The following is a 12,827-nucleotide window of genomic DNA, read 5'->3' as shown; positions in this document are numbered from 1 at the left end:
GAGCTGCGGCTCCTGTGGCCACCCGCACCCCAACTCCTGGACCCCAGGCCCTGCCGGGGGTGGGGGGGTCCTGGAGAGACGCGAGCGTGGCCGAAGCCCGAGTCCCTGCCCTCACGCGGCGCCCAACCCGGCTTTCCTTCACACCCCGTCTAGTCCAGCTTGAGATACGAGCAGCCCAGATCTACTGTGTCGCCTGTCACTGAGACCACCAACTCTATGGGTGGCAAGGTAGGGGACACATGAATCCTCTACTTGGTGGGGCATCTCCGGGACCCGCGCGGCAGAAGCGCGGGGCACAAATCCTGAGTAGAGACAAGTTGGTGCACAGATCTTCCTGCGCGGAAAACTGGTCCAGGGCGCCTGTCCGAGGTCCCGAGTTTAGTGGCTCCCAAATGGCCCCCTCCTCCACTCAGGGTCTTAGAATGGGCTTCTGTGGCTTCGGTCCCTTTCCCCAGCTTCTTTTTCGAGTGGATCAGTACACCCCAAGTACTCGCCCAAACGCTAGGAGCACGGCTCCATCAGGACTGAAAGAGTATGGCGATTGAAAAGTCCCCAGTAATGGGACACGGTAAACCCACTTTCTCTCTTTGCTGGGAAAGAGCGGCGTTTCGACCATCTGGACACCCATTAAAGCGCAATTGAACGAAAAATTCTGACCCAAAGCTACCGGGTAAATGAACAGGAATTTCTCCTTTATTAGCCCTTGGGTAGTTACAAATACTTTCATTAACGTTGTTTGAGAATGGGGGTTCTCACTGAAATGAAACAGATTAAAAAAAAATCACCATTAATTGGCACATCACGTTAAACCTGTTGAATGAATATGAAAGATTCAGAAAACCATTTTTTTACAGGATCAGGATTTTTTATCTTAAACGTTACCTGAATGAATACTACTGGAAGTCCAACTCTCTAAATAAAATGGCATGTTAGGAAATTAAAGTGTTAAGGTACAAGCTATTTTAATGTTAAAATCACAAGCGATTCTGTTAAACTTTCTGTGCTGTTTCCACCGCACTGAATTAAATATCAATTACTGCGTGGCTAGCTCTGCTAGCTCTGCGCTCCGGTGTTCTCTCTCATTCTCTCTCTCTCCCTGCCTGTGTGTCTGTGTGTGTGTATGTGTTAGAAATTTTGAAGGCCACATCCCTTTCACTTAGGTGAATGCTTCTCTTTCCATATTGCACAAACATATGACAGGGACACAAATATCAGGGCTCTCAGAGTTGCTCCAGGGTACTTATGTCTGGTAAAGTTAGAACAAAGCACCTTCTGACTTAGAGCTCTTTCTTGATAAGAGGAAAAACTCCGTCCAGTTTTCAATAATCTTATTTTTAGAATGTATCATAGATACACATCAGTCATACCTTAGAAGGAGTCATTGAATTGGGGAGAAATCCCTTCTAAGGAGATGCACCATTATTGAGTGAGGGGAACACTGGGGACATTTGATTAATTTAGCTTACAATAATGCCACTGGTATCCAAAACTAAGAGCTGATTCTCAGGGTTCAGCATTTAGAGGCTAAAACATGGAGCCTAGTGCCCAAGGTGTATCCTTACAACCTTATCCCTTCCCTCCAGTGCCAACAGCATCCTCTGGCCTTGGGCTCTGAGTATTCCATCTCTTCTCTCAGGACTTTGCTCCATTAATTGCCTCCTCTCTTTTCTACAGTTTTCTATGCTTATACATATATACTTATAGCTTATAAATTTGCCTGAGTTTGCTCCATGAAAGAAACAAATCAAAACCAAAATTCCTCAAAAGCAAAAAGACAGTCATTCAACCAAGCATCACCTAGAGGCTGAACCATTTCTCTCCTTTGTTTCAAAATCAAGTTTATTTACTTATATGTATATGTATCCTTAGCAGCTTTATTGAGATACAATTGAGTTATGCTAATCTGTGTTTAAAATATTCCATTGGTTGTATTCTTACATACATACTCTGTGACTTCATCACCACAGTCAAGTTAGTGAACTTACACAACACCACCAAAAGTTTCCTCATATCCCTTTGGTGCCGACATTTGTGCCATTTCCTGTCTTTCACCCAGGTAATCATTTTTATTAATTTCTTGTGCATCTTTCCTGACTTTCTTTATGCAAATAAAAGCAAAGATGAACATATGTTCTTATATTTTTCCTTTTTTATAAACAAAAGGAGCATACACACTGTTTAGCACCTTAATTTTATTATTTAATACCATATCTTAGACACATTCCCACTTAGACTTAAAAGATTATTAACTCAATCTCAAGCCCCTCTCCTCTCCTTGGAGGATGGGGGAGTGGAGCTGAAAGTTCCAAGTTCCAAACATGCCTTGGCTTTCTGGTGACCAGCCGTCATCCTGAAACTATCTAGGGTCCCCAAGCCACCAGTCAGCAGGTCAGCAAACAAAAAGATTCTCACTTCAGACATTCCAAGGGTCTTAGAAACTCTTTTGTCAGGACCCATTGTTAAAGACCAAATATAAGAACAAAAGATGCTCCTATCACCCTTATCACTCAAAAAATTACAAGGGTTTTAGGAACTCTAGACCAGGACCTGGGAACAAAGACCAAATGTACTTATTATGCCACAGGTGGTCAGATCAGGTCTCATTGAAAAGGTGACACTGAGCAAAGACTTGAAGAAAATGAGAGAATAAGTCAAGGCAAAACAAAACAAAACAAAACAAAACTGGGCCAGAGACATCAGAGGCCAAGGAAAACCTAATGTAAAGACCTTAGGGCAGGTATGTGCCTGGGAGGGAGAAAGGGATGAAGATAAGAATGATTCCAGATTTTTGGCCTGAGCAACTGAAAGGATGGGGTTTCCTCCAACTATAATGCGGATTGCTGCAGCTGGAGGTTTGGTGTTGGCAATGGGAGTTCTGCTGAAGACGCCTTAAAGATTTTGTTGTCTACTACACCTCAAGGAGAGGTGTCAGTTTTATGTACGAATCTGGAGCTAAGGAGAGAGATCTAGCCTTGAGTTATAAACTCAGGAGTTGTTTGACTTTAGGTGACATTTAATGCTGTGACAATAGATAAGATTATCAAGGGATCGAGTAAGGGAAGAAACAAGAGCCCCAATCCAGTCCTGCAGTGAGCCAGCACTGAGAAATGAGGAGATGAGAAGGAATGAACAGAGCCTGAGATGGAGGGACAAGAGAGGTGGAGGAAAATAGAATTTGATGGTTCATGTCCTTGAAGCCAAGTGCAAATTTTTTCTTCAAGGAAGAGGAAGTGAGTGTCTGCCTCAGCTGCTGCTGAAAAGTAAGGTAAGACACAGACTGAAATCGACCACTGTCTTGAGCAACATGGGGTTCTGACAAGAGCACTTTTGGACTGGCAGGGTTTTAAGGAGAAAGGAAAGATATTGGAGACATGTCATCCTGAGAATTTCAGAGCAAAGAGGAGTAGAAAAAACAGGGCAGTAACTGGTGAGAGAAATAGGGTAGAGAGAAAGGTCTTTTAAGATGGGGGGAAAGGAGCATGTTGGCCTGCTGAAGGTAATGATGGGAGAGGAGGAAAAAGACAGCAAAGGGGAGCTATAGGTGTTATGTATTAGGGATTTATCCATTTGTGAAAAGAGTTGCAAATATTTACGTGTAGCTTGTCATTCTTCTTGCAACTTTGCTTAAGGTGTTGTTTTCGCCTTGTAGAAGTTTTTAATTTGTAGTTGAATGTATTAATCATTTCCTTTGTGGCTAAAAGAGTTTGGAGTCTTAGTTTAAAAGACCCACAGGTGACTCAGGGGTTGTAAACTATGGCTTGAGGGCCAAATCCAACCCTTCACTTGTTTTTGTAAATGGCTGGGGTTTTTTTGGCTACCCACCTAGTGCCATTCCTGCTTTCATCTTTGCTAACAGATCTGAATTTGATTCTGACATAGGCATTTCCAGCCAAGATTCTGGATTACAGTAACTCTCTTGCCTTTGTCAGTGACTGGTTTAGGTGTGAACATGTGATCTGTTTCTGGCCAGTGAAATACTGGGATAAATCAGCTGGGAGTTTTTAGGAAAGTGTGTCTTCTCGGAAAAAAAAAAAAAAAAGAGGCATATCCTTGGCCATGATTCCTCTCTCTCTTCATTCTTTGAATACTGTTGAGTGCAGAGGTGGATCTGAGAGCTGTGGCAGCCAACTCGTGCTCTTGAGGAGCAATACTGCAAATACACTGAAGGGGACAGAATGCAAAGATCAAAAGGGCTGAAATGCTTGATGAAATCAGTGAACCGCCAAACTAATTTTGGGACTGCCCACCATTGCATATCTCCTTAAGTAATTAATAGTTGTCCACATGGCTTAAGCCGCTGTTAGCTGGCTTTTCTGCTACTTACAGTCAAAAGCATTCCTAATTAGCAAACTCAGCTTCTAATTCTTGGTTTTCTTCACCATTTTTCCTCTATTCCTTTTGGCATTTTGTTCTTTTTTATTTTCAGGTTATTTATTTTTTGATAATGGAAACCTCAGTTTGAGCCTTATATTTATCTTTCTATGTGTAACACATTTTCCTTGATTCCTCCTAGGCCTGTTATACTAATGGCTTGTGTTACATCTGCTTTTCTGTTGTCTGAGAAGGTGGTGAGGATGAAACTGAGACAGGGTTAGGGAAGAAGGGTGGGACCAGAACTGTGGGTATCACAGTTGGGGGATTTTGTCACTGGAGACTTTCTCTGTTGTTTAGTTAAAAGTTCTTTAAAAAAAAAAAAAAAGACACATTTATTTTAGAGACAGAGCAGGTGAGAGAGGCAGAGGGAGAGAGAATCTCCAGCAGACTCCCCGCTGAGCATGGAGCCCAACCAGGGGCTTGATCTCACAACCCAGAGATCACGACCTGAGCCAGAACCAAGAGTCAGGCACTTAATCGACTGTGCCACCCAGGCGCCCCTAGTTAAAAGTTCTCTACTGAGGTCCGTTCTAAATAGTTGAGGGTATATCTGATCCATCGAGAAGAGCCTTTGGGTTTCAGATTGTTCAACAGATTCCAGGTGAACCCAAAGCCTCCTGTCCTCTGAAAGATAAGCTGCTTTAGGTGATAATTTCCTCCCCTCCCCTCCGTATTATCTCCCCGGCTCCCCTCTGGGATACAGGTGGAAAAGGCATGGAAAAATAGGCAAACTAGGAGTTCATCACATTTGTCCCTTCCCTGTTTATATCCTGTGTTTCTCCCAGCTAATAAAATAAACAAAAAATGCCAATTCTTAGCAGTTCTTCCCATCTCTATTGTATGAATAGCTATTTCTCTCTCACAGTAGAGAGAAACAATCATTTAAAGGCCCTCCTGACAAGTTTCTTTTGAGCTTCCTCTCTAAATCCTTTCCTTCACACCGTCTGCCTACTTCCCTGATAATTGGGGTTATCAGTTTTTTCAGAACTTTATGTCTTCACACTATTGTTCACTGTACTGCTTGTGAAGGAATCAAGTAGAAACTACAGCCAATTTCCAGAATGTTCTCTCCGTACATGATATTTTTAAACTTACATTATGAGACTGTTCTTTCCTTAGTTTGGTTGCTTCTTTTCTTTCTTTCTTTCTTTTTTTTTTTTTAGCTATTCTTATTTTTTGTGTGTATTTTGTTACATTTGAGAGAAGACAAATCTCTTGATCCCGTGTGTTCTTTGCCAGCTCCTCTGTGAAGCTGAAACAGTGTTCACCGACAGCACTACTTCTATTTCTGTATATTTTTAGCAGTGTCTAGCAATACATGTACAAGAGAACTGGGGCAATTATGAAGATTATTTGGACCGAAATTACCCCAAAATTTATCTGAAACATCTAGATAATTGCAGGAAAATATCATTTTTTTAATTTGAAAGTATTCTGATGATAGCTATAATTCTCTCCTCCATTCTGCATGTGCAGGCACGTACTGAAGATTCCAAAATAGCACCCGTAGTGCTGAGTTGAGACTAGCTTTGTGTCTCTGACCAGTCACAGTTGGTTTTTTTTTTATTGTTATTATTATTAGCTCAAGTCCCATGCTTCTAGTCACAAGAACCCATACAAAGCAGAATACTTACTTCACTGAGAAAAGAACCTTAAACGTGATTGTGGGAATGATAAGCACATTTCACCGCACTGAAGGCAGACATTCTGGGAAGATATTGATTTCCCAGTGTGTAGATGGTTCAAATGCTGTGTAGAGCAAGCTGCGCACCCGGTGATAGCCCTGACTACCTGCTAGGCTTATTGAGGGGTCTTGTCTTCAATTCTGATAGGGTTGGGTTTGAAGAACGTTCAGTTTCCCGCGTGAGGATGTGTCGTTTCCATTTTAGAGGATGTGGATAGGGTGGATTGGATGTCCCTAGAGACCCACTGCAGGACACTTCCAGCCTCCCAGGACTCCAGAGCCTAGAATGTGGCCATCGGTTTCCTAGCCTCGCTTGCTTCTAGGGTGCAAATGTGATTTAGCTCAGATCCAGTTGCTTGAGATCTTGATTCGAAGTTGATTTATAACACTGAGATGTCCCATATTCTCCTTGTATATTATTAAACATAAAAAAGTTTTAAATAACCCTGAGTTATGAAAGAACTAAACTATGTGGGGAGAGAAACAGGCTGTGAATATCCTCTTTGTAACCCAAACGGAGGTGGAAGTAGTATGATCTGGAGCAGATGGCTCTGATGGAAGATTCCAGTTTCTGCTGCTTCCTAACTGAAGCAAAGGTAGCAGTGTTCTTGGTGGGCTGGTTCTGTGGTGAGGTTTTGAGAAAGAGTCGTTTCTGGAAGCTCAACCTAGGGTCTGCTTTTTTAGCACTTAATTCCAAAGAGTCTAGCCTTTAATAAATCCTTTTCTGCGTGAAGCAACTGGAACAGATTCCAAACCTGAAATAAAAGCTCTGATCACCTGCAGGACCATGAGAGAAACAGTACAAAGTTAAGAGATCTTGCTACCACAGACTGGGGCTCTTGAGTCTCAGAGATGGGAAATGCAGACCTCCATGTGGTGTTTCTCCACATCCAGCCCCTTCCATGGGTCCATTTAAACTGATGGAAAATGGTCGTGTGGGAAACTTAGGGGATCATTCTCAGAGATGCAAGCTATTGGAATGGCAGCTGAGGTGTCATGGGGTGAAGGTACATAAAGAGCCATGGACCACCCTCTGACTTACTAACAGGAATGTCATCTCAGAGCATGTCTCAGAACCTTCCTTCTTAAAGGATACTATCTTGGGATGGTTTGGCTGAAGGTAATAGACAACTCAGGTTCAGCTGTCTAAATCATAAAGAAAATGTGTAATCTTACAAAATAAGAAGTTCAAAGATAAGGCACCTCTACTGAAGGTAATTCTGCAGTTCAGTTATATCAACAAGAGCCAGGTTCTTTCCACTGTCCACTCCACTGTCGAGGTACGATGGATTTACAGACCAGCTGCCCCCACAATTGTTAAATGTCTACCCGAACTCCAGTTGCATCCAAACATATTGACATCCTTTCAAAGACAATAATTTGTCTGCTTTGTCATTCCTTAATGAACATCAGCTGCCCCCCCCACCTCACCCTGGTCTCCTGCTATTACCAAAACTATAGCAACAAGTAACTTTGGACATCTGTCTTTGCTCATGTGTATAGATATAACTGTTGAAGTCCTAGAAATGGAATGTCTTGGTCAAAGCAAGCATGCATTTGAAATGTTGATAGCTCTTGTCAAATTGCCTTCCCAAGAGATGTTTCAATTATAATGTATAAGAGGGTGTACTTCTACAGATGTTCAGGGGCTGTTTCTGTGAACAGTGGATCAGAGGTACCTGACGTAAGGCAGAGGAATATGCCTGCTTAAATTTGTGGTCCCTCCATCTGGCCTCAGGATAGAATGAAAGACATTATCTTTCCATATTGAAAATCCATGTTTATGCCCAAAGTACTTGCCTCTTTGTAGTTTGCTCCATAGTAAGACTAGAACCCAAGGGAAGTGAAAACTAACTGAGCCACAAGGCAAAGCAGGCTAGAGAATTCCGTTGTTTCTATTAAGCTGATAAGAGTTATGGAAAGGCTATTTTCACAGAGCTTCCAAACTCTGATGAGCTCACCGGAAGTGTTTTTCAAAATACCAATGGGTCTAATTGTTTCAGTGTTAGTTCAAGGGAAGTTCTTTTTTTTTTTTTTTAATTAATTAATTTATTTATTTTAGGGGGAGAGAGAGAGCATGCAAGCAGAGGGAAGGGCAGAGGGCAGAGGGTGAGAGAAAAGCAGACTCCCTGCTGAGTGTGGAGCCCACCAAGGGCTTGATCCTAGGACCCTGAGATCATGACCTGAGCCAAAATCAAGAGTCGGATACTCAACCAACTGAGCCACCCAGGCGCCCCTCAAGGAATTTTTTTTTTTTTATCTTCAAGTAACTTTAAAGTTCAAGTTCTGAAATACAACTTTTCCCTTTATGGAATTCTGAAGATTTTGCGTAATTGGGAAGGAAAGACTTAGGTTTTATAAATATATTTTAGCACCTTAAGAATGGATCAATTTGCAATCTTTACCAAGAATGTCAATGCATGATATTCCAAATCATTTTTTCTTGCTCTTTTGCTTATTTGAGAAATTAAGATAGTGCTTGATTATACATTTGGAAACACTTATTTTAATTGTTAAAGTCTCTTTTTCAATCCAAATTATTTTTTGTTCCCTTGTTGGGTACCGGTAGAGATCATTTAAAACCAACTAAGTAAGAGGCTCTCCAGGAATAACTGAAGAAGCACACACTGTATGTACCTTCAGCTGTTCCTACCAGATCTTCAGAGGATCGTCTCTGACTCAGAAACCCGTGGCAGTCTACCCATGAGAACATTATTCTTAAACTTCAATGTTATAGCTAATATCATCACCTCATCAGGTAATTATCTCCAGTGGGATGAAATTAGGCCAAGAAATCAAAGTTCTCTAGCCTCATTCTGAGACTTGATCTTGACATCTGTGTTTTATCTTCTTTCCTTCCAACAGACCACAGGCTACCTTCAGGCCCCACTGTGACAATAGTCCTTGAGCAATGTGGTTTGCAGGCATGTTTTTGCCCCAGTACTTCCTTTCAACACCCTTTGATGGCCATTTTATTTTATTTTTAGGACAGAAACTAGGATAGTTGGCCCCAAATATAGTAATGACATCCCTGAATCATGGTGCCTTGATTAATTAATGTTGGAGAGTTATCTAAGGCACATCCACAGGTCACATTCTGGGCCTCCAAAACCACTCCTTACAAACTCAGCATTTCATAGCTAGACAGTTTTTTTACTTTCTTCAGCTGGGCCTCTTTGCTAACTCATACCAGCTTCCTCAGTTAGCTCCATTAGCAGGTGAACTTACCCTACTGAAATTTATTTTAGCATATATTTGCCATATGTTATGGACATTTTTGACTTACGGATAGAGATATAAGTTAAGATTATGTTTTACACAAGTTCCATAAAACCTGATGAACCAGGACTAATACAAAGGAGGGACTTATTTACCCTATGTGAAAAGAAGTCTAAGTTTAAGCAAATAAGGGCCCCTACAGCAACTCAAAAATACCGAAAAGGGACTATGCTCTTTCTCTTCCTGCTCCATTATCCTGAGGATGACTGATATACCTTCAGCCTCAAGCTCCAATTCTGGTCAGGAAGAAAGAGGAAACAGAAGAGGCAGAACCCACTAACTTGAGCTTATGTCTTAGCCACCAGATTTCACATGGCATCTCCTTGCTGCAAGGGACTCTAGCAAGGTAACTTTTAGCTTTCTAGCTTCTATGGTAGAGAGACATGGAAGGATGGGTCTCAAGTGAGCCAATTTACACTGTGTACCTAGTAGGCTTGTGCCTTATGGCATCTGGCTGTACTCATTCCAGGTGTGGTTTTTATTGTTCATCACTGAGAGATAACAGCTACCACTTCCCCTTCTGCTACTGAGATGAGGCAATGAAGGCCAAGATGTAAACAGTCGTTGTGGGTCACTTAGAATTTTTCTAAGTCACAGAATGAACACAATGATTAGATGTTGGAAAACTTGCATTTTACTCTTGTGTTATTTATCCTAAAATGTCTCATCACTTCACCTTTCTGAGTCCTACTCTCCCATCTACAAAATGGAGGAATTGGGCGTCAACCTTCTGTTCTTCTCTTTCACACAGGATTGCAAATGTCTGCTATGAAACCATCTCTCCCCTATGTTACCATGAGGACTCGCAGAGGCCAGGCCAAGAGAGGAAGTCTCAACATGCTGCCCATCATTCTCATCTCCTCTCTCTCCCAGTCATCTGTTAGGACCTCCTAGCACTTGGGCAGGGAGAACTGAGGGTTTAATAGGAAGTTAGGACCTGTGTAGTAAACTGTTCTCATTGCATCTATGTGACTTGTGCCTTAAAGGTATGAACTAGTCCAGTCTTTCTTACTAGAACCACAAGCCCCACTTCAGATAGTTAGGGCTTCTCTGGGGTCACAAGAATAACTTAGAGGTCAAGCCATCGAAATGGTATTATCTACCAACTTTTAATTGCCTCTTGTCCCAGCATGTTCCAAGAGGCTGCCTTAGAGGCAGAGCCTCCATTCTTGATATAAGAAGCCTTTCCCGGGCCCACACCTATACACATAGCTCCTACTTCAGTTTGTAAAATACGTCCACAACTTGTTTAACTGCCCAGAATCTCACAGTATCGCTGGAGATAGAGGTGTCCAAATACGCAAATGGATGCAACTACTATAACTCCTCTAAGTAACTTGGCACCCATTTGGGGGTGTGGGGTTTACAGTTGATTTTCAGATATTTTCAATGGTGACTGTCACTGGTTTCTCCTTTCAGCTTCATTCAGACCAGGCATTTTTCATTTTGCAACTGGCTTACCTATATCACAGGTATAAAGTGGTTGGTCACATAAATTCTGTTTAGTACAATTTAGTCAGAGAGTAGGCTTTAGTCAGAGGGTCCTTTCAGACCATGATTATCCTATAAGATGTTCAAGCCTTCTCTTCTAGTGGATAGTCCCTAAGAGAAGGGGAGGGGGATAGCGTGCAAGGCAGATTATTGCGGGATTGACCAGAGACTAGGTCTCCAAACACAGTGGGCTCAGAGGATAACAGGCTGACCCTCTAGGTGGGGGAGGAGGGGCCTCTGTGGCCATGGCTTCAGGGAAAGCTTAGAGCTGAGTCCACTCTCTGAGAGTCTTGGAGTCTACTAAAACATTCTCCTTTCCTCAAAATGGGTGGCTCCTGCCTTTCCTCTCTGGCCATTATTGTTTATCTAAAATTTTCCATGGCATGAGGGAAAGAATCAGGAGACATTATAGATCAGACACTCCTCTGAAACTATACATCTGAAAATTTCAGTCTTGTACTGCCTTTGTTTTTGTTTGAAGGGCTGGGGATACAGAGAAGAGAAGAGATCCTAGCACGAGTTCTTTAATAAGGGGCTCATCGGTAGAATTCAGGATGTCTGTGAACTTGAATGAATAAATATGTCTTTGTTGTCACTAACTCTAACTACAGTTTAGTATTTCCTTCATTTATGAAAGTGGGCAATGACCACAGCTCTGACTTGGACACCAATAGACAGTAAGTTTCACATCACATTAAAGTTGATGCAGAAATTTCAAAATAGCACTACGCTCATGAAACTTTGAAAGTGTGCTGATTATTAGACCTACCAGTAGATCTTGTTATTAACGCATTAATAATGAAGTGTATATCTGATTATATCACATTAAAATACTCGGCAACTATATTTCAATATTAATATTTTCTTTGTAATCCTACATATTTTGTTACACATTTAAAAGCTTTCTTCTAAGGAGGGATTTCACCAGACTACCAAAGCAGTTCATGGCACAAAAAGAAGTGTAAGGACCCCTGCCCTGGGGATACAATATACAGAACACATTTAGAACAGAGATGGAGGGGGCGCCTGGGTGGCTCAGTTGGTTAAGCGACTGCCTTCAGCTCAGGTCATGATCCCGGAGTCCCAGGATCGAGTCCCGCATCGGGCTCCCTGCTCATCAGGGAGTCTGCTTCTCCCTCTGACCCTCTCCCCTCTCATGCTCTCTCACTCTCTGTCTCTCAAATAAATAAATAAAATCTTAAAAAAAAAAGAACAGAGATGGAGGAAAAACATACATTAGAATGGAGACAGATTACCCTGCTAACTACAATACAAAAGAACCAAATGTAAACCAATGTGCAAATCAATCTAACCGTATTGCTCCAGACCTCATTAGCATATGGCTATAAGTGCGGTCATGTTAATACTAACAACCACATTTCCTTTGCCCCTGCCAGCTAATGTAGTGTCTTCCACTTTCCTCCAAATCTCTGTTTTTATAGGAATTGCTGAAAGTGCCTTCTGTGAGTTCATCCACAGTCTTCTCCTATTCTTCCTCTTTTATTCTTGTTCATATCTATGCCCCCAGAAGCCTCTGGGTGGGGAGCAGGGAGGATGGTCCATCATGGCCCCCTCCACACTCTGGGTACCTTCTTTGAGACCAAAGATCATCTCCTAAAGTTCTTAAATCACAAATCCCCATTTATTATAGGGAAGTGCCATATTCCTTGAAATTCTCCACCTTATTTCAGTAAAGAAGGTAGCATATTCCCCTCCTCATTCTACACCGACCTCCAGACATTGCGGCTTCCTTGACTCAAAGAGTCCATTTGGGTTTTGGGACTAATGAAGGGGGAAGGTAAAATTGAATGAGGGAAAACTAGATGAAGATGAGGAAAACTAGAAGAAAACTTGTGAAAAGTCTGAACCTTAAGAAGGTTCCATGGGCAGGGTTCTACATGCCAGACACTACCTTGTTCAATGCCTCACCCCCTTCCTTCTCATTCTAGTTCACAATCCTCTTTTCTTTGAGCCCCAAATGATCTGAAATTAGCTCATT

This window comes from Callorhinus ursinus, unplaced genomic scaffold, assembly GCF_003265705.2.
Source record: "Callorhinus ursinus isolate GAN/ISIS: 27379988/994484 unplaced genomic scaffold, GSC_fseal_2.0 scaffold12, whole genome shotgun sequence".
In the NCBI taxonomy this organism is placed as follows: Eukaryota; Metazoa; Chordata; class Mammalia; order Carnivora; family Otariidae; genus Callorhinus; species Callorhinus ursinus.
This window is presented reverse-complemented; position numbering follows the sequence as displayed.